Here is a 24,883-nt window from a genome sequence, read left to right on the forward strand (position 1 = left end):
ATGCGACGCTTCGCGAGGGGCGTCACCACCGACAGCCACCAGCTCTACGGCCTCTTCATGGCGAGGCTGTCCTTTGCCATCTTTGAGTGGGACGGCGGGGACGTGGCCCGCCTGGAAGAGGCCAAGCGGTCCTCGGAGGGGCGGGACGCCGTGACGCAGTCCGCCAAGGAGCTGGCTCGCCACTGTCGCCGCCGTACGAGGGGTGCGGCGGAGACGGAGCGGCTCCTCCGGGAGGTGCTGGACGCCTTCCGGGAGGTGACGGACACCATGGGCGTCCCACTGATAGACTGCGCCCGCATGGAGGAGATCTGGGTCACGCAGCGCCGCCACCTGGGCTGCATCCAGGACCCAGAGGGGGTGGAGCTGTACACCCAAACGGGAGAGATCACCAAGGGTGGTGTGAGGCTCCCCGTCTTCCGGTGCGCCCGCGGCTCCACTTCCCTCGAGTCCTTCCACCTTCACCAGTGCCGCTTCATTCCTGGTAAGTCTTTACACGTGTTGTATGTTTTTGTTTTGTTGCTCCTTCTCCTCCTCCTCCTCCTCCTCCTCATCGCTAACTCTTGTCCCTCCCTCGTGGTTTATGTACAGGTACGACCTCCAGTGACGTCCACTACCAGTTGTACCTGCTGGAGGGCCTGGCGCTGTGGAACGAGAACCGCGGCAGGGCGGCGGTCGAGGGAGGACCGCGAGCGCCGCTGCGGTGCTACAGCTCCCGGCTGCAGCACAGCTTCAACCAGCTGGCTCTCGAGGTCAAGGGGGTCCAGCTGGTTGACGACTTCACCCAGCCCAGGGAGTACACAGGTACATAGAGATTAGAGACAGAGAGTGCTGTTTGCTGCGGCTGTCTTGTGGCATCTGCTAATGTGTGTGTGTCTCTCTCTCTGCAGGGGAACTCTTGGGGGTGGAGTACCTGTACTCCCAGTCGGGCGCTGTGCAGCAGCCGGATCCTGACGGGACCGAGGAGGAGGAAGAGGAGGAGGAGGAGGGCGAGGGCGATGAGGGCTTTGAGGAGGAGGAGGAGCCAGAGGAGATACGTCTCCTGGAACACCACAGCGCTCTCCTCCGCGGCGTGCCAGTGGACGATGCTGCCTCGTCGGGGTCCCCCTGCCCGCCTCCTGACGACAGGATGGAGGTGCAGCAGCAGGCTGCTGCTGAGTAGGAAGAGGAGGAAGTGAGTGCACCGTCACCTGTCAACATTTCATGTTCACCAACGTGTTTGATTGCAGCGTCTCATCGCGTGTCTCGTCTCTTTCAGGGCGTCGTCGGGCCGGACGGCGAGCCCGGCTACCGCCAGCTGGTGGCCCTGGCCCACGCCCTGGTGGAGCTGCGTCACCACGTCTTTGTAACGGTCCGTCAGACCAGAGAGATCATCGCTCTCTGGGAGAGGCTGACGGAGCGGGACAAGGCGGCGGTGACCTTCACCCCCCGCCACCAGGACAGGCTGGTCATGGGCCGGTTTAAGACCAGCACCCGGCACGCTCACGTTCCGGGAGTGGACAGTGTGAAGCGGTAAGCGGTGGCACTAACAATTGAGTTCTTTTTTTTTTTTTTGTCAGTAACTAACACGTTCTCTCTGCAGTGTCGTCGTGGGTAAGGGGCCGGGAGCGGCACAGTCTCCGACCCTCAGCAGGCTGGTCCAGGCCGTCATGTCGGAGCTGTGCCGCGTCCACGCCGCCGACGCGAGGACGCTCGCCGGGGCACGCGTCAACCGCTGGGGTGCCGTCATGAGGGACTACAGACAGATTCAAGACAATGTGGTGCACTGTCTTGCCCTCATGGCGAGCACCCGCATCCAGCTGTATGACGTTAATCAGCGCACCCTGTCCATGTGGTAAGTCGATCATTCTGATGTGTGTGTTTGTCGTCACGATTCATATCTTTGTCGTGATAATTAACGCATTTGTTTTCTATTTCTTGTAAGGCAAAACCAGAGGAGCAAGGGCATGATGCGGGACACGGTCGCCCTCGCAGTCCCGGGGCCCAGCGCTCCCCAGAGTGCAGCGGAGGCCCTGTCTGCCCCACGGCCTCTGCTGGAGCAGCCCCAACAGCCAGACCAGCCCCTCCAGCACCACCTGCCCGCGGATGCCTCTGGTCTGGCTAGGACGATCAGAGGGCCACTGGCCCCAGAGCTCTTTGACCTGATTGTGGACCACCAGCAGAGAGCCGCCGCTGCCACCACCGCCGCCGCCCCCCCGATGGACCCCACCCAGCTCGCTGCTCCAGCCGCCGCTCCGGCCGTCGCCATGGCTGGAGCCGTGCCCCGCTCCACTGCCTGGAGGCACCGACTCCAGGCAGAGAAGGAGCGTCGTGCCCGGGAGCTAGGGCTGTACCTCAAGCCCCTGAAAAAGGTCTCCGCTTGTATCTGCAGCCGCTGTGGCCAACCCAGGACCAAAGAGTACGGCCACAGTCGCTACAAGCGGGAGACCTTTTGCGCCTGGGCCGACGGGGGAACGGTGGAGCAGTGGTGCCAGGACAAAATGCGCAGTGACCGCGAGACTGAGTTTTTCCTTGGGGTAGCAGCAGGCAGCAGGAGTGGGTGGGCCGGGCGCTGTTCCGCAGGGAACCCAGCACCGGGAAGGTGGTCCTCACCACACCGCACCAACTGTGGTGGTACCCGCCAGGCGCCCGGCACCTCTACACGCAGCCCCCCGCCACATCCCACGCCTTCTTCCAGCGCCCATTCTTCCTCTGGCTGCCCTATCGGATGTGGGCATACCACCTCAAGTGCCCCTCCGATGGGCGCAAGCTGATGGGCGCTGGCCTCTACAAGACCGTCAGGAGGGTCTTGGACAGGAGCGGGTGGTACTACATGGCCACAGAGTGCCTTCAGTGCCCCTCCTGTGGCAAGAAGGTGGCGGGCTGGTCCAAGGACATCTTGGATCAGCTGGACGTAGCTCACCGCGAGAAATTCCCAGCTGTTCTGACGTACAAGTATGTCACTTTCGATAGACAGCCTGTCATTTCATCATAAAAAGAGAAAAAGCTTATTAATTTCTCACACACACACACACACACACAGCTAAGAAAATACAGGAACGGGGTCAACTGTCCTGCCCTCATGGCGAGCACCCGGATCCAGCTCTTTCATGTGAATCAGCGGACCCTCTCCATGTGGTAAGTCGATATACTCGCAGCACTGATTGTCGTCATGATTAATATCTTTGTCATGATAAATGCATTACTTTTTATTTCTTGTTATGCACATCCAGAGGAGCAAGGAGAAGATGAGGGACACCCAGTCCGACGGGGGGGGGGAGACGGACAGACGACTCATAGAACTAAAGCACGAGAGAGTGAGGGCACACCCACCCCCGACACCACAAGTTTTTTTTTTATTTCACACCTCAAACTTGGACTCTTTTGTCTATCAGGGTGACTCATCAAGCTAAGACAATAGGTAGGGCAGCTGGCCTCGGGAAAGTCTCCCACAGGCGTGGAGCTGTATAGGTGTAGGTGAAGGTCCACCCCTTCCCTTTCAAGGTAGAAATAGAGGTGCGAGAAATTTCTCTAAACCACACTACGATGGAAGCCACGATGGAAGAGCAACAACTTTCCAAGAGCAGCAACTTTCGTGGGGAGCCTGAGCTAGAGGCCGTGGAGGCAGAAGGTGTGTATCTATCTTGCTAAATTGTTTTTAATTGTGTGCAGCAGTGAGTCTGCATCCGTTTCATCTTACCTAGACTAAAATAATTCTATATTGCCTTGTGTTCAGTGTCCACTGCTGCTGATCCTCCATCAAAGAGGAAGAGGGCCAATTGTGGTCATTATTACTTGACTAAATAGGTCAGATTATAACACCACTTGGTTTTTTGTACCTTAGGTGACCACTGAGAAGGTGGAACTAATGGTGGCAAGTGAGGAAGTGCATCATGGACTTGAGAAACAAACACTGAGGAAGACCTTTGAGAAGGTGTCTAAAAAAATTCTCAAGAAACAAGAGGCTGTCCGTGAGAGAAAAAGTGAAAGGGGCGTTGAAGGCTCTTTCGCTATAGGGTGATCAGGTGCTGATTAAAAATGTAAAGGAGCTGCAGCGAAAGGGGGGGAAACTCGAGAGTGCGTTGCTGGGCCCTTTGGTCGTTTTGGCATTAAGAGGCAAATTGGCTACACTGGCCTCTCTCGATTCCCCCCAAAAGACTGGCCAACATTGACCTTCTGACACTTCGTTGAGCCAGAGGATTCCAGCCAAACTTAAAAAAAGTTGGCACCTCTCCTCTGGCTCCCCCCTCACCACCACCACCACCATCCAGCCCTGACCCTCCACCAGGGACATTACCGGAGAGGCAGCCCACTCAAAGTAACATTCAGTTATGTGACATTGAGTATAATAATGCTATCCAGTCTTTTAAATAACTATAATGTTTTGAATTTCCAGTTCTTCAAAGAATATGGACGGGGCTGAGTGGACAAATTATATGGTCCAAAATTGGACCATATAAACTGTTCACTGCCGACCTCCAGAGCCTGGCCCCCGGGAAGGAGTTGGAGAGTGAGGTAAATTGTTAACTTAACTTGCTTTGTGATTCCAATACGTCCTCGTTGATATGAAAGTGAATCGGAATCATTTTCGTTTAGATTGTTAATGCATACCTCATGGCATTAACACGACTGGGGTCAAAAAGGTGTCTAGTCATTGACACCTTTGAAATGACCGCCATTTGGAATGGCACGTCACGGGGGTTGAGGAGGGTAAGGACCATAGTTGCTTTTAAAAGGAATTGATTAACAATAAAAACATCTTAAAAACTCAACTCATCTCTTACAGCTTGAAGTTATGGAGTGGGACATCCTGATTGGGGCTGTCTGCAAAGACGGACATTGGACACTAGTTGTAACTGCACTTTAATTAATGCAATTTATGTAGCTATATTTTCTACTCTAAGATTACACTAACGTATCGGATCTGTAAAAGGCCATGTATCCAAAGGAGGGACGGGCCGTTCATGCCGATCCCTTCGGTGCAACCGCAGACAAAATACAACAGTGCATGGATTCAACAAGGTAAGCAAATCCAGAAATATTCTAAGGTGTTTTATATGTCAAGTATGTTAAATTATTTCTGGTGTGCAAGTAAAAACAATAGTTTTATTTATTGTTTGTCTTCAGGGCTTTCATGCGCAAAAAAAAGGGGAATCAATCCAGGTGGCTGTGCACCTCATTCCCCCATCCCTGCCAGCAGGACCTAACTTCATGTGGGGTTATTGTTTGCAAAGTAAGATTATGTGCCAAATAACAATCTTAAACCTTTTAAAAGGAAAATAATAATACTAACCTGTATTTTAAGATTGCAGAGCTTATGCTGCAAGGTGCTGCCATGGAGTTTGAGGTGGGTGAGGTGGGGATAAACTCCATGCGCACAGAAATGGCCAGCAAACTGTTAGAGGATTCTGGTACGCTTCAATCAATTATTGTATATGGACCTCACCAAAACATTTGCATATAGGCATACTTAATCCATTGTGCAATTTGAAAATCGTTTAACAGATGACCTGACAGAAGTGTGCCGTTTTTGTGGGGAGGAAAGCAGCACCTCCGAGGCAACCGTGGACCATTGGGTAGTCAGCCTTTATAGTAAGTCTAAATTGCATTCTTTAGTAAAACAAATATCTAATTGATCTATCTTCTTTCAGATTGAATGCACATTGTGTGCACTATGGTTCCACTGGGTGTGTGTCGGGAGGCCCAACATTAAATCAGAATATCGTTGCCCAGTATGTTAATGAGCGGCACAGTAGTCCCTGCTAGGCAGTTCCTGTTATTTTATTTCATTTCATTTATTATTTTTCTTATTTATTTAATTTCTTGCTCAGGAGGTAGAGCGGGTTGGCTGGTAACCGCAAGGTTGCTGGTTCGATCCCCGGCTCCTCCTAGCTGAGTGTCGCGTGTCCCTGAGCGAGACGCTGCTCCTGACCCGCTGGCTGTCGCCCTGCGTGGTTGATTCCGCCGTCGGTGTGTGAATGTGTGCATGAATGGGTGAATGTCAGTCAACACTGTAAAGCTCTTTGGATAAAAGCGCTATATAAATGAGGACCATTTTTACCATTTATTGCCAGACCAACGCTCAATCGTAGATTTAGCGTTAGTCTTACCATTTTTATTGAAAACGAATCAAAGAGGCATTCGCAAGGACAGCTGGTCCCAATTTCCAACATCTGCCGTAGCTACGACAACAAGCGACGCATTCGGCGGATGGTCACCAGTTAAACCGGTCACCATTTGAACCGAAACACCGGTTTAAACTAAACACTATCAGCCCACAGCATTAAAAGAAAATGTGACTTACAGTTTGCAGTTTCTTCGTCTTCATGGGTCGATCGTGATACTCACAGAATCAATTTCTTCTTCTTGAGCTGTGAAGGAGAGCAACGAGATTAGTTTTACAGCGTGTGTGTGTGTGTGTGTGTGTGTGTGTCACATAAGTGTGTCTGTGTGTTTTAATTAGTGATTAATCCAATCAAAATAAGTTAATATATAATATTAATAAAATAGGCTGTTATTGCACTCACTTGGTTTGTTGAAGTTGATTGTAGTCTTTCCGGTAGTCTGTGTTGGCTCCAAGCTCTAAAATACATCCAAATAAGTTACAAAAATATCAGGAGTCAGGAGCAGTACATACCTTGTCTTCTCTCTGCATTCACTGATTCAAATTGTTTGTTTGCACACCTGCATACAATTACTGACCTGATTATAATGCTTTTCGTCACTACCACTGTTCAACACCAGATGGAGGGATTCCTCATGCATTTAAATTAGTCAAACTAAAAAAAGTCAATTGAGGCTAGTCCCGGTGGTGCACTGGGTAGAGTACCATTAAAACCAAGTCCTTACCTCAGCGACTGGGGTTTGATTCTTGCCTGGGTCATATGCTGCATGTTTTCCTTTCTCTTCCTGTCTTACTCACTCAATGTTTGTCTATTGCATGTAATGAAGCAGTGGGGGGATGAATGTACAATTTATTTTCTAGTTTTCATTATGGAAACTTACAAATATGCTGTCAGTTCTTATCAGCAGTGGTACATCTGGGTCTTCACCAACACTACTGTGGGAACTTTCAGGGGTGCATATATCCGTGTTGCTCTCATTATCTAGGATTATTTCCTATGGGGAGGGGGAACAATATAAAGCACTGGCAGAATATAAAACAATATTTGTGACTTGCAGAGAATTTCTCATAAGATTAATATGTACAAATATTAATATATGAAAATACAAGCACTAGAATCCATGAGAGAGAGCAAGAGAGAGAACTTAAAGTAGAGGTTACGAATGACGTCAGGGCCGGACTGGGAGACTTTTTCAGGCCAGGAGTCAGTCATGTAACCAGGCCACCCTGGCCTTGCCCACACGCGCACGTTCACGCCCACACCTACATGCATTGGCACGCATGTACACGCACATGCACGCATGAACACACACACACACACACACACAGTGCATTCCAAATAGAAGTTCAAATATGGGACCTATGTACAAACTAAGTTAGGAATATACAGTAACTTTTGTGTTTGGGGCCGGGCTGGTAAAATACAGTAACACAACAATCCTCAGCAAAATCCAACAGATACGGTTTAAGGAGCGTCGAGCAGCACTCAGTGTAATTCAGGACCCTGCAGGAAGATGGCGCCACAGTCATGATCAGGTGGTCACTAAGCGCAGGATGACCACGTCATTGTCCCGGACAGCTTTAGTTGTAGAGTCCTGAGAAAGCAGATGAAACACATCTAAATATCAGCAGCCAATGAAAAGTTACCAAAAGGACAGATATATGTTTAAAGGTGTGTGTGTGTGTGTGTGTGTGTGTGTGTGTGTGTGTGTGTGTGTGTGTGTGTGTGTGTGTGTGTGTGTGCGTGTTTGTGTGTGAACAAAGTAATGATGCTCATATGATAAATTCAATCCTTTATTTAATTATAGGTTCCACTTCCATGTCAATTTTGTATCTAATTTCCATATCAAATCAACAAATTTGTTAAAGTGAGCGACAAATATTGCAAGATTGTCGAGCAGCCCTCAGTGTAATTCAGGAACCTGCAGGAAGATGGCGCCACAGTCACACTGTCATGGTTGTGTAGGACAGGACGATATCGTCATCTGCTTGGACAACGTAGTCATCGAGTCCTGAGAAACCAGATGAAACACAACTAAATATCAGCAGCAAATCATTGCCATATTGGTAGATATCTGTTTAAATGTGTATGTGTTAGGGTTAGGGTGTGTGTGTATCATTTGTGCTTTTCATCTTACCAACAGGTGTGAAGGTGCCATTTTTATTGACCACAATTTGAAGGTAACAGTTGTTTTCTTTAGTTATAGTAGAACCATCAGAAGTCACCTGGGTCAAATAGGTTGGCAAACCAAATTTTCTTTCACTTTTGAAACTGCAAAGAGGACGCAGTAATAGACAACAGGTACATTACTTTAATTCATAATGACCAACATGATTTCTGTTATAAAGTATAGTTTATTCAGAAGGGTTAATTATTATGTTATATTATATTATTTTATGTTATGTTATTATATTATGTTATATATATTATATTATATTATGTAGAGGAAGTAAACTGGGATGCAGGACCAGGTCTGTTTCCATGCACCAGATTAATGATTTAATGAGGAATGAGGACCTAAAAGGGGCTAACACATTTTGACTGAATAACCTACCTGAATGCTGGATTGTCGTTTTGGACTTTAGACAATGCCATATGGATATTATTGCCTTGCTTTACAGTAACATTGTAGGGCTTGTAGGACCCGCCATCAGTCCCCACCAACACTCTAATGCTCACTTCAACAGCAAAAGAAAAAGCATAAGGAACAAGTATTAGACATATAAAACCTAGTCTAGCTATGGTTGAGTAATGAGTGAACTCTTTGTCCAAAATCCGATGGCTGTTAAAAGTGAGAGGTGGTGTATCTCCTACCGTCATGTCTAAAATGTCTAAAATGTCTAAACATTTCGATGTCAAACACTCTATTTCATCCTAGACAACTCAGAAAGGGCTCTCAAAGTGCAACATTTCTGAATTATCCTTTAAAAGTGAGAGGTGGTGTATCTCCTACCTTGAGACATGTCTAGAAGGTTGATCTTCACTGGTTGTGTTCTTCTGCAGCGATGGGAATCGTTGGTGAGGTTTCTGCTCTTGGGGCCCCTGCTTTTATACGCAACCTCAGGGAAGACTTTGTGAGGGCAAGAGGACAACCACCCCCAGACCAGTTACTGAACAATAAGTATTGAGTCATTATTACAACACCATAACACAAATATGCATCTTTCTTGGTCCACACCTCGGAAAGTCATCCATGACTTTGCTCTGTTGTAAAATATCCTACGTTGTTTCTTCATGTCTTCTTGCAGTCAAAAGTGTTTAAACCTCAACCTGCCTTTGGGTCTGCATCCTACGGAGCCGCTGAAGTGACATAAAGAAAAAGAGAGAGAGAGAGAGAGAGAGAGAGAGAGAGAGAGACGCAGGCCAGCAGGCCAACCATAGGCCGGCGCTTCGGGAAACCTCCCGGTTCTCCCGATGGCCAGTCCGGGCCTGAATGACGTAGTGTTAAGAAGGCTTTAAGAAGGTTTCGGGAAACCCGGCCCGGTTGTTACCTTTAGGGAAGGCAATAGGCTACTTGCAGCTTTATGCTAAGATTTTTTTAAATAACCTAATTAACTGAAAATGGATTTTTAGAAATCGTTTTCCCATGTATTGGCCGCACCCATGCATAAGCTGCATAGCTTACGGAATTTTGGAAAATTTGTGTATAAACCGTGGCTAAGTCGGGAAATTACGGTAAATTAAATGTTAGGCGGACCAATGTAAAGTCTGGAGTCCCATATTAGCATTTCTCCGTAACATCAGGTTCACAAATAGTTTAAGAGCCAGAGCACTATACTCCTACACACCTCTTTCCAATATTAAACACTAAAACATAAGGTGTATGAGATTGAAAAAAGGTTTACACAAATTGTCTCAAATTCATATTTTCATGTTCGTCTTTCATTACATTTGAAAATCAGCGCCCCATCATTACCTGTGTTTGATGTTTGACGTTCTCCATGTGCTTGGATAAGCATTTATCGTGATGCTCCCTCAGGTGAATTAAGCGTGCCTTCAGCCTGGTGGATTGTGTACTCTCTCTGCAGGAGGTTAAACACAAAACAGTGGTTGTAACATGTTTAATAACATAATTGTTAATCTTCTAATGAAAATATCTTACATATAATGGGTGAGTTAACCTATTTACATATTACCGCTTCTAGTAGATAAGTTTAAATCCATGCTTAAACCATTAAAGTGAAAAAAATCTCCCCTACTTAAAAAGTTGTTTAATAAGTAATTATTGAGCGAAAGTCTAACTGAAACTTAAACTAACACAAAGCAGCGTGGTATAAAAATAAGTCAGCTTCCACCGCTGAACAATGACTGTTAGATTCAGACAATTTTGCGCTGTGAGGAAAAGCTCCCTCTGTCTGTATCTCTGCCTGTGCCACCTGTCCGCTTAGCCTCCAGCTGCAGCCGGGGTCTGGTGGTGTGGCAAGGGCCTGTGGCCAGCTTTTTCGACGTTTTGAGTCACAGTCGCGACGCAAAACGTCGGAAAAGTCAGAAAAAACCCCACCTGCTACACCACAGGCCGACCGACGCAAAACGTTGAGGAAAGCCGAAAAAAACAGACCCACATCACAGGCCCCGGCTGCAGCTGGAGGCTACCGCCATCTGCTCCGACGCAGACCCCCCTCCCCTCCCCCATTTCGGAACGGCAGCATAGTCGATCACTAATAATTATAATTTCCAAAATCTCAAAAGAGAAATCTGTTATTTATCAGTTTAGCCGTGTAAAGCCTCTAAGGCCTGTAGTTAATTATAAACGGATTTTGATAAGTTACTCAACAGTGGAAACTAGCTAATTAGCTAGCCATAGTTGTAGCTGTAGCATAGCTGTAGCAGGTGAAAATGCTCATTAAACCTCAACCCTGCTCGTTATCACACACCACTTAATATTACAATATCTGAAGCTAGTCAAGTAAAAGTAAGCATATACATGGCAGTTTATAACAAGAACATGCTGAAATACCAGCTAAAAATGTGTAGTTTGCTACCAATGCAGTTTCACGTGTGCCGGTGACAATCTAGCTTAGGTCATGTTCACATTAGCGAAGCATCCCACACAGCATGAGACTCCTAGGCGGATCCGCTTTCAAGTCGCCAAATCCGCGTTAACTGTCACATTCGTTTTGGCTCCGCCCAGAGGATCCGCTCCGCCTCCGAAATTGTACCGGTCGAACAGCGGATCCTGAGCGGACTTGTATCGGATCCGCGGACGCGCCTTACTTATAACGGTTGGAAGTACACCAAGAGCCGAGACGATCATATCAGTTCAGATTTTCTTCGCTGGAACACGGTTGCGTAAGTATTGATTTATTGATTTATTTATATATCGTTCGACATTTACAGTACTTTTTTTAAAATCATCATTTATGTATGATTGTAATGACGTTGTTTGATATTAGGACGAGCAGTAAAACTTTATCATTTTTTGCAACAGGCTATTGTTAGCTTAGAGGTGATTATCATGTGAGTCTGTAGCCTATTTGATTTTAAATGGAATAGCAATTTCGGCAGAATATGTTATGGTAGTTAAGTTAAGTTATCCTTTATTGTCCCTTTTTGGGGAAAATTATTACCCATCCGGGACCCGGTGGTCTTTCTGTATTCAATCGCCGTGCCCGCAGAAGTGCGCACCGCGGGAGCTCGGTAGGGGCACGGCCGCCGGAGGACCGCGACCGCTGGGACCGGCTGTGATAGTTTTTAGTTTTATCCTATAGTTCAGTTTATCCTATTTTATCCTACAGCAAGAACAGAAGGGATTTTGAAAATAAGATAAACGGGTCCAAAACGGACCCGAGCCAGATGAGCCAGGAGTCCGTTGCAGGTCCGCGGCAGATGTAGGCCTATGTATGTATACATTTGCGGGTCCCAAGCGGACCCGCCGCGGAGCCACTCCGGGTCCGCGATCCGCCTTCGTAGCGGATCCGTCACTGAGTGCAAGTGGACGCCGATACGGGTCAGTTTCGCGGGTCCGTTCTGGAAACCGCAATACCTCCGCGGCGATGCTAAATCGTTTTTTATTAGCATCCCACACAGCAAAAGGACCTCCGCGGCGGATCCGCCGTGGAGGTCCTTTTGCTGTGTAACTACCAAGTAGTAATATACAGTATGGACATTAGTATAAAATGAGTACAGTAAATAACTATGGATATGTGCAGTATGAACATTATTATAAATTAATAAGCATGGAACACACTGGCCCAACCGTTGGCCATCTGAAACGTTTGGGGAGACTCGGACGAGTACAGAAACAAATCTGTTGCTTTTTGCATGAAGTATGCACCATTTTTTCTTCCCTTCAGAACATGTAGCCTTTTTAGTTGCATTAGAAAAGACAGAATAGTTATAAAATGTATATTAAAATATACATAGCATGGCAGTCAACTTACTACTTACAACTTAAATTACAACTTTTTTACATAGTGTGATGATAACAGCTGCATTAGGATATTTATTTACAATTTAGGTTATTCAAATGTTTCATATTTTTCCTTTGAATGCAGAGTTCAGCAATGCAATGATAAAATGTCTTAATCGAATGAAGTGAGGCAGGTACACACATTCCGTGACATTGCGGTCCCCACTGTGACTGTGCCCATCCCCCACTAGCCGTTCAGCAATGCAATGTCCTCACTGACGGAGGAACTTGAAAGCTGTCTGTCAATTTGCGCGCTGTACCTAGTGCCCCTCCCCCACTCACCGAGTTCAGAGAACTTCAGATTGGCGCAGTATGCAGCACATGGACAACTAGTTACACGGACAACAACTAAAAACGAAGTAAGTACATGCAACTAGCTGTTTCAGTCATTGTTTATTAGGCCAAGCTTCGTAGCTTATGTGTTTGCAGCTAAAATCGTTTTTTATTAGCATGCTTTGCTAATGTGAACATGACCTAAGCTAGATTGTCACCGGCACACGTGGAACTACATTGGTAGCAAACTGTACACATTTTTAGCTGGTATTTCAGCATGTTCTTGTTATAAACTGCCATGTATATGCTTACTTTTACTTGACTAGCTTCAGATATTGTAATATTAAGTGGTGTGTGATAACGAGCAGGGTTGAGTAGAGGAACGTTTAATGAGCATTTTCACCTGCTACAGCTATGCTACAGCTACAACTATGGCTAGCTAATTAGCTAGTTTCCACTGTTGAGTAACTTATCAAAATCCGTTTTTAATTAACTACAGGCCTTAGAGGCTTTACACGCCTAAACTGATCAATAACAGATTTCTCTTTTGAGACTTTGGAAATTATAATTATTAGTGATCGACTATGCTGCCGTTCCGAAATGGGGGAGGGGAGGGGGGTCTGCGTCTGAGCAGACGGCGGTACCCTCCAGCTGCAGCCGGGGCCTGTGATGTGGGTCTGTTTTTTTCGGCTTTCCTCAACGTTTTGCGTCGGTCGGCCTGTGGTGTAGCAGGTCGGGTTTTTTTCTGACTTTTTCGACGTTTTGCGTCGCGACTGTGACTCAAAACGTCGAAAAAGCTGGCCACAGGCCCTTGCCACACCACCAGACCCCGGTGGAGCTGGAGGCTAAGCGGACAGGTGGCACAGGCAGAGATACAGACAGAGGGAGCTTTTCCTCACAGCGCAAAATTGTCTGAATCTAACAGTCATTGTTCAGCGGTGGAAGCTGAATTCTTCTTATACCAGGCTGCTTTGTGTTAGTTTAAGTTTCAGTCGGACTTTGGCTCAATAATTATTTATTAAACAACTTTTTAAGTAGGGGAGATTTTTTTCTCTTTAATGGTTTAAGCATGGATTTAATTGGATTTAATAACTTATCTACTAGAAGCGGCAATATGTAAATAGGTTTACTCACCCCTTATATGTAAGATATTTTCATTAGAAGATTAACAATTATGTTATTAAACATGTTACAACCACTGTTTTGTGTTTAACCTCCTGCAGAGAGAGTACACAATCCACCAGGCTGAAGGCACGCTTAATTCACCTGAGGGAGCATCACGATAAATGCTTGTCCAAGCACATGGAGAACTCCAAGCACATGGAGAACGTTAAACATCAAACACAGGTAATGATGGGGCTCTGATTTTCAAATGTCATAAAAGACGAACATGAAAAAATATGAATTTGAGACAATTTGTATAAACCTTTTTTCAATCTCATACACCTTATGTTTTAGTGTTTAATATTGGAAAGAGGTGTGTAGGAGTATAGTGCTCTGGCTCTTAAACTATTTGTGAACCTGATGTTACGGAGAAATGCTAATATGGGACTCCAGACTTTACATTGGTGCGCCTAACATTTAATTTACCGTCATTTCCCGACTTAGCCGCGGTTTATACACATTTTCCAAAATTCCGTAAGCTATGCGGCTTATGCATGGGTGCGGCCAATACACGGGAAAACGATTTCTAAAAATCCATTTTCAGTTAATTCGGTTATTTAAAAAAATCTTAGCATAAAGCTGCAAGTAGCCTATTGCCTTCCCTAAAGGTAACAACTGGGCCGGGTTTCCCGAAACCTTCTTAAAGCCTTCTTAACACTACGTCATTCGTAACCTCTACTACCTTAACATCTCGTGTTTCCAAAAATGTTCTTTGCTACGAATCTTTCGTTTGTTAAGGTTGGTCTGAAGCGCTCGTAGAACCTTGTTAGATTTACCGTAGCGATGGTTCAGCTCCTGACGCTAGTCGCCTCTACTACAGTAACCTTTAGAAATCCCCGCAAATGTAAAGCAGTCTCAGCATAAACAGTTGTGAGTTAAATTTGTCCATGGGGGAACACGTCAATTCCTCTAATGCTGACGTTTAAAATAAATCAGCACCGATTTACCTTTATCTTCAACTGTAGCCTTGCTGAACTCACTGCATCCTTGCTGTCTTTATTCATTTTTTCCAGATTCATATGGCGGTCTTATCATGGTAAACTAGCTCATTGTCAGGTGTTTAACAGCGACACACACTCAGAGACAGTAGGCCTAAAGAAAGACAGATCCTGTAGCTTCTATGAGAGTTTGATGTGTTCTCGCCGTTCTCCTGCACAAAAATGTGCGTGTGCCAAGCAGTAGGCCTAGTCGGTCTTAACGTTAAGGGGAAAAAGCAAGTTCAAGTTTAACATCGATTTGCAGTGACCACTTGGCTGAAGGGTTTTATATGCCTATTCATTACATAATCAGCCCATTTGAAACTTGTGCGGCTTATATATCAGTGCAGCTTAAATGCACAATTCTGTTGTTTTTTTAATACATAAATTAAAGGCTTGCGGTTTATCCATGATGCGGCCTATATGTGGGAAATTATGGTAGATGCACCAGCACATTATTTGGGTGCAACCAAAAATGTTCTCAGCAGCCGATTATGTCAGGGGTCAGAGTCGAAGCTAGGCTACAGCGGCAGATGAGACTCTGGGTATAGAATGCACGCTCTCTCGCGAGCTCACTCTCTCTTGCTCTCTCATGGATTCTAGTGCTTGTATTTTCATATATTAATATTTGTACATATTAATCTTTTGAGAAATTCTGTCACAAATATTGTTTTATATTCTGCCAGTGCAGAATTGTTCCCCCTCCCCATAGGAAATAATCCTAGATAATGAGAGCAACACGGATATATGCACCCCTGAAAGTTCCCACAGTAGTGTTGGTGAAGACCCAGATGTACCACCACTGATAAGAACTGACAGCATATTTGTAAGTTTCCATAATGAAAACTAGAAAATAAATTGTACATTTATCCCCCCACTGCTTCATTACATGCAATAGACAAACATTGAGTGAGTAAGACAGGAAGAGAGAAAGGAAAACATGCAGCATATGACCCAGGCAGGAATCAAACCCCGGTCGCTGAGGTAAGGACTGGGCTTTAATGGTACTCTACCCAGTGCACCACCGGGACTAGCCTCAATTGACTTTTTTTAGTTTGACTAATTTAAATGCATGAGGAATCCCTCCATCTGGTGTTGAACAGTGGTAGTGATGAAAAGCATTATAATCAGGTCAGTAATTGTATGCAGGTGTGCAAACAAACAATTTGAATCAATGAATGCAGAGAGGACAAGGTATGTACTGCTCCTGACTCCTGATATTTTTATAACTTATTTGGATGCATTTTAGAGCTTGGAGCCAACACAGACTACCGGAAAGACTACAATCAACTTCAACAAACCAAGTGAGTGCAATAACAGCCTATTTTAATAACTTATTTTGATTGGATTAATCACTAATTAAAACACAGACACACTTATGTGACACACACACACACACACACACTGTAAAACTAATCTCGTTGCTCTCCTTCACAGCTCAAGAAGAAGAAATAGATTCTGTGAGTATCACGATCGACCCATGAAGACGAAGAAACTGCAAACTGTAAGTCACAACATTTTCTTTTAATGCTGTGGGCTGACGGTGTTTAGTTTAAACCGGTTCTCAGGCCCTGCCCCACCCCACATAGGCCCTGCCCTACCCCTTGTAGGCCCTGATCCTTCAGATCTCTCTCTCTCTCTCTCTCTCTCTCTCTCTCTCTCTCTCTCTCTCTCTCTCTCTCTCTCTCTCTCTCTCTCTCTCTCTCTCTCTCTCTCTCTCTCTCTCTCTCTCTCTCTCTCTCTCTCTCTCTCTCTCTCTGAGATGCATGCTAGGGTTCTGCGCTGTTTGAGGCCTTCAGTTGTGTAGACGTTCCCCAGTGTTTAAGAGGCCGTCGTCACGTCAGTTACATGAACTGGAACGTCCTTCAGGATGGTGACAGGGACTCCTCAAGGAGACACACCAGGGGGCGAGATGTGAGGGCTGTCCCTCTCAGCAACTAGAACCCAACCTGGTTCCTGCACCTGAGAACCACGGAGCACGTTCCAACGTTTCCCTCTGTATGCCTTCAAGCCCAAGCCCCCCCACCACTGGTCTGACCCACCAGCCCCACTACTGGTGGCCCCTTACTTTACAGTACGTCTGTTAGAGACCTACAAACCCTCCACTGGTCTCTCTTCTCTCAAAGACCTACACTAGTTGGCGCTACTTCCACCATAGTATATGGGTCAGTAACCTGGGCTCAGTCCGACCCTATATCCGTAAGAAATACGGAATTTGGAAAAACACTGCTTTCAGTGGCCGAGTAGTCCACTACAGCTTTACACGCACAGTCCAGCATGAGCGCTATTAACCCATTTATGCCTAAAACGCCTGCTAAAACACCTGCTTAAATCCTATGCTATTCTGGGAAAAATATCCTCATTTCCTGAGGGTTTTCTGAGAAAATAGTAAGAATTGTCAACGTCTACATAAACCTTAATATCTAAGCCTCTGGAGCACCTAGAAAGATGAAATAAGAAGCATTGTAAAGGGAAGAACCACATGTTTTATTAAAACATGCTCCCTGAGCACAACTATAACAGGAAAAAAATTAAACATTCTCAAAACAAGATAAATAAGAAAAACAGTAAAAACAATGATATAAAATACAAATAATAACATTTTCAGGCATCAAAACATTATGAGGGAGGGGTGGGGAGGGTTGGGGAGGTGGGGGGAGGGATGGGGAAAGTCCTGAGGTGGAACTTGACTCCCTAACAACGTGGTGCATAAAGCACTCGCGGTGCAGAGGGACATTGCACTGCTTGCACCCCATCAGTGTTGACCCTGGACGCACGCTGGTGCCACTGTGCTTTAGAGAACACTCTCTGCAGGTCTTCCTCTTCGTAAAGATCTGGGCCAGATCATGGTCCGCAGAAGCAACTGTTGGGGTGGTGGGGAGCACACAGGGAGCACTTCTTGCGGTCACAGGGACGATCAGCTCCTGGGACAGATCCTCCAGCCAGTCCTTGTAGCCAGTCCTTCTGTATTTCCACTCAGGTCCTCCCACAGACCTGGTAGCAACAAAGGCATTGTAGCCCGCAACACTGAGGAAGTAAAAGAACAGCCTCCTCCACCACTTCGTAGACCGGTGGTGTATCTGATAGTAGCCCACCATCTGGTCCAGTAAATCGACCCCCTTCATGTGTTGCTGATAATCAGCAAGACATTCTGGCACCTGAACATTAGTCTGGCGTTGCCCACCGGTTCTCCTCTTCACTGACCCATGAGCTGTCGGGTCATGAAAGTTGGACAGGACCATGACCGTTTTGGTGTCCTGCCAGACGCAGAAGGTGAGGTCATCCTGCTGTGCCACATTGAATGCATGTTTGTTTAGACCAGCCTTCTTAGTCAGCTCCTTGTTTTTAGGGAGGTCCTTCCTCCCGGCACGCACCGTGCCGCACGCTTGGACACCCCTGTGATGCAGATCCAGCAACAACTAGCTAGTGTAAAAGTTGTCCATGTAAACACACAGGTTTGAATCGAAATACGGTGTAGCCAGGTCTGACACAATCCGGTGAGCCAGGCCTGTCTCAGTCTTGCCTGCAATGGCCCCTGTGTACACTTGGAAATTGTTCACGTAGCCTGTTTTGCTCTCTGCCATGACCCACACCTTTATCCCCCACTTCACTGGCTTCATGGGGAGGTACTGCCAGAAGGCAAGGCGTCCCTTGTATTTCACCATGGACTCATCCACGCTCACATACCCATTGACCTCATAGAGGACCTGGAACTGAAGCAAGAGGAGGTCCATGAACCGCCGGATCTTCCACAGCTTATCGGATTTATCCAAGGCAGGGTCCAAGTTATCTTGTAGATGGAGATATCTGAAAATGCATATGACAAAGAATTTGAGCCTGACATTTATTTCCATCATTGTGTTTATTTGTATTATTATGTAGTTATTTATAGTATTTATATTTATTCATAATTGTATTACTATTTATTACGCTATTTATTCATTATTCCATTATTGTATTTATTCATTATCAACCATCATCACCATTAGTAATTGCTATAGCACCACTATCATTACTGGCCATTCTGTTATCCAAGAGAAGAGAGAGAAAAGAGTATGGAACTCGGAAGAGCACAAGAAAACAAAACATTAATAATTACCTCCAGATCATGTTGAAACGGTCCCTCGACATTGCCCTGGGGACACTCGTTTGGTACAGCCACTTTGTCTGCCTCCAGTAATCCCGACGTGCTGGTAGCTTTAAAATGCCAAAGCAAAGACACAGCCCGAGGAATGTTCTCATCTCTGTTTTCGAGACCGGCGTCCACTTTGAGGTCGTGGGGGTCTGAGCTCGTACCTGTTCCGCGTACCGATTAGTCTCGGTCACTAACGTGTCCCACAGCTCATCGGTAAAGATTAGTGAAAAAACGTCGAGTGGGCTTGCATCCAAGGGGATCGGTTGTTTCACCCCCGGTGTACGAGAGAATGGCTTTGTATGCCGACGTAGGTAATTATCGGTTCTCCAGTCCACCTGGAATCCCCGAAACTCATCCTCCTCCTCCTCTTCTTCGGTGTCCAAAAAATCGCACTGCTGTGCCCGTTCTAGTGGATCATCTGGCACAAACTCATTCTCCTCCTCCTCCTCAGACTCAAATCCCTCGAAATTTAGATCGATATCACTGCCATCGCTATCAAAAACGTGCATGTCCATCGCTACTCGCTACTTCCTGCTCGCTAAAAACAACAGAAAAGCATGTGTATATTTGATTGATTTACGTGATTTTCAGCCAATCAAAGTGCATTTTGGTGGTCACGAGATCTTTACCAAAGCCTTAAGACCCACCCCATGTGTATTTTAACCAACCAAAGTGAGTTATTTGCTGCATTCATCATGAAAACAATCACGTGTACAAAATGCTGCGCCACGCAGCAGCCGGCAGCAGAGCCAATGCTGCGTTGCGCAGCTCCCGGCAGGAGGGGCAATGTTGCGTCACGCAGCATCCGGCGCCAATGGGTTAAACATATCAAAAGACATCTACAGGCTGCAAGGAATCCACAAATGTTACTTCCATCGTCCTACAAACCTCCACAGTCTCCAACGTGTCCAAAAGTTGTGCTCCCATCTGCCTACAAACTTGCGTTCTCGAGATATGGAATCAGACAGGGTTTTCCAATGCAAATTTTATCCAAGTACCCCTACCCTAACACCCCTACCTAGAATGCATAGCGGTGGCCTAACAGTTGAATCAGTAATATACTTGTCATATATCCTTTTCCAAACACATACTGGACTTGTGTATCCATCTACGATGGCTATGTATTGTTGTGTTAGTGTGTGTCTGTCTGTATTATAGAACCCCACCTAGGCCTGTCTTGATAAGCAATAAATCAATTAATTGCACGATAAATTAAAATGAGACGATAATTTTTCCGTCCGCGATAAATAAGCTTTTTTTTTCTTTTCTTTTTTCGTGTCTCTCTCTATCAAAGAGACTGGATGACAAGAGATTTCACTCCGGAGCATCGGTCTCAACAGACACCTCTCGCTTCCTTGGCGTAATGAGGAGTTAACCCTCGAGTCGTGTCAGTCACTGGTCAGCCGCATGGTCTCTGTGTGGGGAGGCGGAGCCCTGGCGTTACAGAGTCAGAGCCCGGCGCCCGTCTTCCTAGACATTCTCTGTGCAGCATGATGAGCCCCGTGAGGAGTAGCAAGCCAGAGAAAACGCTAGTTGAGATTTGGAGGAATGAAAAACAAAGATGGAATTGGTTTCAAAACGCGACAGCTGCCGTGTGGGAGCACTTTGGGTTCAACCCGAATGACCGTGGTGAACCACTTAACCTGTGCGAGCCGGTATATCGCATTTGTTGTAAAACGGTAGAAACTAAACGTGCCAATATAACAAACATGCATCTGAACCTAAAGCATAATCATCCGATGCAGTTTTCCCAGCTGCGAAAAAAAAAACAGATCATGGGACGTCTCCGTCTTCAGTCCACAATCACTGGGCCGTTTAGTCCACAAAATACAAACAGGACAGTTCAAATGGTGCGCACTCACTGACAGTTGTAGTTCGCTTCATGTAGTTTTATTTCAATTTTATTTATTGTTTTTGGTTGTTTTATGTATTTAGGATATTTAATAATCAATAAAGTGTTTTTATTGATTTTCATATTCAAACATCAGACATCCCATACAAAACAAAATAGTAGGACTCAAAACATACATCACAAGTACAGGACAGTACACAGACAGAACAATAACAAGACAGATCCTACTACTAGACATCAGACATACCCACCACCCGTGTGGTCCAGACACTCTCGGGTTAAAAATAAATACATAAATAGAAACGACAACAATAATAATAATAGTAATAATCATTAAAAAAAAAAATAATAATAATAAAATTAAAATAAAATGAAAATAAAATTGAAAAAAAAGGGGGAGGAGGGGGGTTCAGAAGCTGCCAATTATGTTGGAGCAGATGAAAACTCACGTTCAAAATAGGAAATAAAAGGCTGCCAGACCTTAGAATATCTCTTAGTGTTGCCCTGCAAAGTAAATCTAAGATGTTCTAATTTTAGGTGTGTCATCACCTCCTCTACCCACCGTTTGTGTGTTGGCGGTGCTGCCTTTATCCAGTTAAATAAGATCAGTCTCCTGGCCAACAATGAAGAGAATGCTATTGCTTTCCTTTGAGCAATCGTTAATTGTGTTTCCCTTGGTGCCACACCAAAAATGGCTGCCAGAGGACTGGGCTCTATATTTTTGTTGTAGATGGATGAGAAGGTTTCAAAAATTTTGGTCCAAAACTCTTTGAGCCTGGGACAAGACCAGAACATATGGCATATGTTAGCTGGCACCTGTTTACATCTAGGGCAAGTCGGATCAGCTCCCTGGTAAATTCTTGCCAGTTTGTCCCTCGTGAAATGAAGTCTGTGTAACACCTTAAACTGTATTAATCCATGTCTAACACATATAGAAGAAGAATGTATTAGTTCTACTGCCCATCTCCATTCATCGTCCGATATGTCCAACTCTAATTCTTCCTCCCATTTCCTTTTTATGTAATCAAGGGATGGGGAAGCCACCCTCTGGATATTCACATAAAGCATAGAAACTGTCCCTTTAAGAGTCGGGTCCATGTCCAATAGCCCATCTATCCACCCACTCTGTGGTAATTCAAGGGATGAGGAGAATGTCTTTTTCACAAAATCTCGAATCTGAAAGTATCTGAAGTAGTTAGTCCTTAAGGGGATTCCATATTCCTTCTCCAGCTGAGCAGCAGACATAAATACACCATCTTTAAACAGATTTTTAACACATTCCACCCCAGCTCTATACCATTCCCTAAACGCTGCTCCCCCAAGGGCCGGAGAAAACAAGTTTAGGATATTTAAAATGTCTGCCAGTTCCAGTGTTAAATATTCTTTAGAAATAACAGTTATTGATCTTTGAAAGGTTGTACTTGCATTATTATTCCATTATCATTATATTAGTTGAAAATGCTCTCAAAACGGCAATATTATCGCTTATCGCAATAATTTCTGGGACAATTTATCGCCCAGCAAAATTTGTTATCGTGACAGGCCTAACCTCACCCTTCGAGTGGATTCATGTACATTTAGTGTGTGTGTGTGTGTGTGTGTGTGTGTGTGTGTGTGTGTGTGTGTGTGTGTGTGTGTGTGTGTGTGTGTGTGTGTGTGTGTGTGTGTGTGTGTGTGTGTGTGTGTGTGTGTGTGTGTGTGCGCGCGCAACAATAACCCTTATTAGGGTTATACTGTCCTGGTTATAACTGACAGTCATGTACATTTACACAACTCAGTGCAAACCTAACACTAGCCTAACAATGACACTATATACAAAAGAACTATATACACCTGCCCCAGCAGTAGTGTGAAATCAGTCTGGGGCTCACCTAACACTGAAACTATATACAAAAGTTGAGTCTACTGAGTAGGAGGGGGGGGGGGAGGAGGAGGAGGAGATGCAGGAGGTGCTGCCTGCACTTCTTGGGTCCCTGGCAGTGCAGGCAGCTGAGGGCCAGCGTGCTGTGCGGCGGCCAGCGGCGGAGGGAGGACATGTGGGGCTGGCATTGTCCGAGGGAGCGTTGGGAGTGGGGGGAGCACCCTCACACTCTGCTGGGGCAGTAAGAGGTCCACAAGGAGAGGCTGTGTTGGCCTAAAAGGTCCAGTTGCAGCTGTCTGTGGTACGGCCAGGACAGCAGCAGCTGAGTAGAGGTAGAGGTGCCAGTAGCTGTCTGCCTCACTGGCAGAGCAGGCACCGGTGCTGCCACAGCCGGCGCTGCTGCTGCCGGGGCTACCGACGCCCTTGCCGCTGCTGTCGTCCCCTGGCCTGTACCACCGACAGCTGCTGCCGCCGGACGGTCCACCGCCGCTGAAGATGCCGGGCTCGGCGCTGTCGCCGAAGCCGCCGGGCCCGCTGCCACTGGTGGTCGTCCCTCTGCTGCAACACCTGGAGCCAACACAGTCCTCTCCTTCTCCTGCTGCGTCCAGGTAAACCTGAGAACGGATTTCAAAACAGTGTTTTAGTTACATGTCCAATTTTCAGAGCGCGTTATTCAAGAGTGTCCCCATAACACTGTCCAAAAGCATCAAACATACCACAGCGAGAGGGTCCTGCAGTTCAGCTCATAGAGCTGAACTGGCACCCGAGCCATCAGCCTCTGGTGTCCCAGCACAAGCCCCCGGATGTGCTGGTAGTGAAACAGTGTGCTGTCCCACCGCGTACCCCGGGCACCGTGCACACGGGTGCCCGTGGGGTACAGACGGCAGAGCTGTACGCACACTGCTTCCACCAGCCGGCTTGCGCTGGGACTGCTGGTGGGACAGGTATGAGCGTGATGGGAACTTCATTACATAAAGCAGCTTGTGTGTGTGTACGTCAGGTAAATGTATGATGGAAATATAGCCTCCTCACCGTCTCAGGCTCTCCACATCAGATATACTGGTGCGGCGTGGCTTCGCTGCCATGAATCCCCCCCCCCCCCGAGCGGCCCTTTCCCTGTAGCGGGGAGGGTAAACTATTCTGGCCCTGTCGAACGGGGACAGGGCCTCGTAGAGCTCGATGAGCTCGTCTACCCTCCCCTCGGACAGGGCCTGTTCGTGGCGCAACCCCACCAAGGCTGTGGCCAACTGGACCACGGCCAGGTACCCCGGCTGGTCGTCTGGTCCTCGGTAGACCTGCGGAAACAAAAAACAATAAGTTAAGACGGACAGGTGCAGTGTTTTTTTTTTTACTTTATTTTTCAAGTTTTTGTACAAAACATGGGCAGCATCGGTGCAATAAGAAAAAGTAGATATAATTACAATATGATGTGACAAAATAATTCAAGTGCTAACAATGTAGTGTCCTTATTGGAACAAAAGAAACAAACAAACAACAAAAAAGAAGAAAACAAAAGGTAGATATGTACACATATGCTTGTGCACCTGGACACATACGTACACGTGTTCACCTACACCCGTGTGTCCAAATAATCATAAACATATCCACATATATATAATTGCACATATACACATGCGCACAATCATAGGAACAAACATGAGAACCATGGGGTTGCGAGTGGGTCGTCACTGATATCATCGTATACAGTTATATGGTCATTGTTTTTCTTGGTCAAAATATATAATGCATTAAGGCAGGTTATCACCTCTTCTCGTGATGTAGATGTACTATTTTTCCCAGAGGGCATCACCTTTGTCCCTTTGTAGTCTGAGACTAAAAGTCAGTAGTTCCATGGTTTGGATGTCTTTAATTATGGCTTCCCACTGACTAACCGTGGGAGGATCTGTGTTGAGCCATCTTCTTGTTATGGCTTTTTTGCTCGCTGCCATGAAGATTTTTAGGAGGTATCTGTCTTCCTTTGGTAGCTCTATGTCCATATTACCCAGGTAGAATGATAAACAGGTAAAATTAAAATTATACTGCAAGACTTTTCTGATAGTACGTTGAACTCCTTCCCAGAAGGGTTTAAGAATGGGACAGCTCCAGAATAT

At 46.1% G+C, this 24,883-nt stretch overlaps 1 long non-coding RNA gene and 1 pseudogene across 2 annotated transcripts; both read right to left on the reverse strand.

The window, feature by feature from the left end:
• Window positions 1–7,881: 7,881 nt before the first annotated feature.
• LOC311340735 lies at window positions 7,882–8,372 on the reverse strand. Its single transcript, XR_014633271.1, has 2 exons — window positions 8,239–8,372; window positions 7,882–8,112 (listed from the first exon to the last, which is right to left on the reverse strand). It is a non-coding gene; the product is annotated as an uncharacterized lncRNA (long non-coding RNA).
• Window positions 8,373–22,778: 14,406 nt separating this feature from the next.
• Window positions 22,779–23,857, reverse strand: LOC311340475 (annotated as a pseudogene). Its single transcript has 3 exons — window positions 23,805–23,857; window positions 23,489–23,734; window positions 22,779–23,386 (listed from the first exon to the last, which is right to left on the reverse strand). The product of its transcript is annotated as an uncharacterized misc_RNA (transcript).
• Window positions 23,858–24,883: the final 1,026 nt, after the last annotated feature.

Source organism: Micromesistius poutassou, assembly GCF_964030765.1.
Source record: "Micromesistius poutassou genome assembly, chromosome: 3".
NCBI classification, from domain to species: domain Eukaryota; kingdom Metazoa; phylum Chordata; class Actinopteri; order Gadiformes; family Gadidae; genus Micromesistius; species Micromesistius poutassou.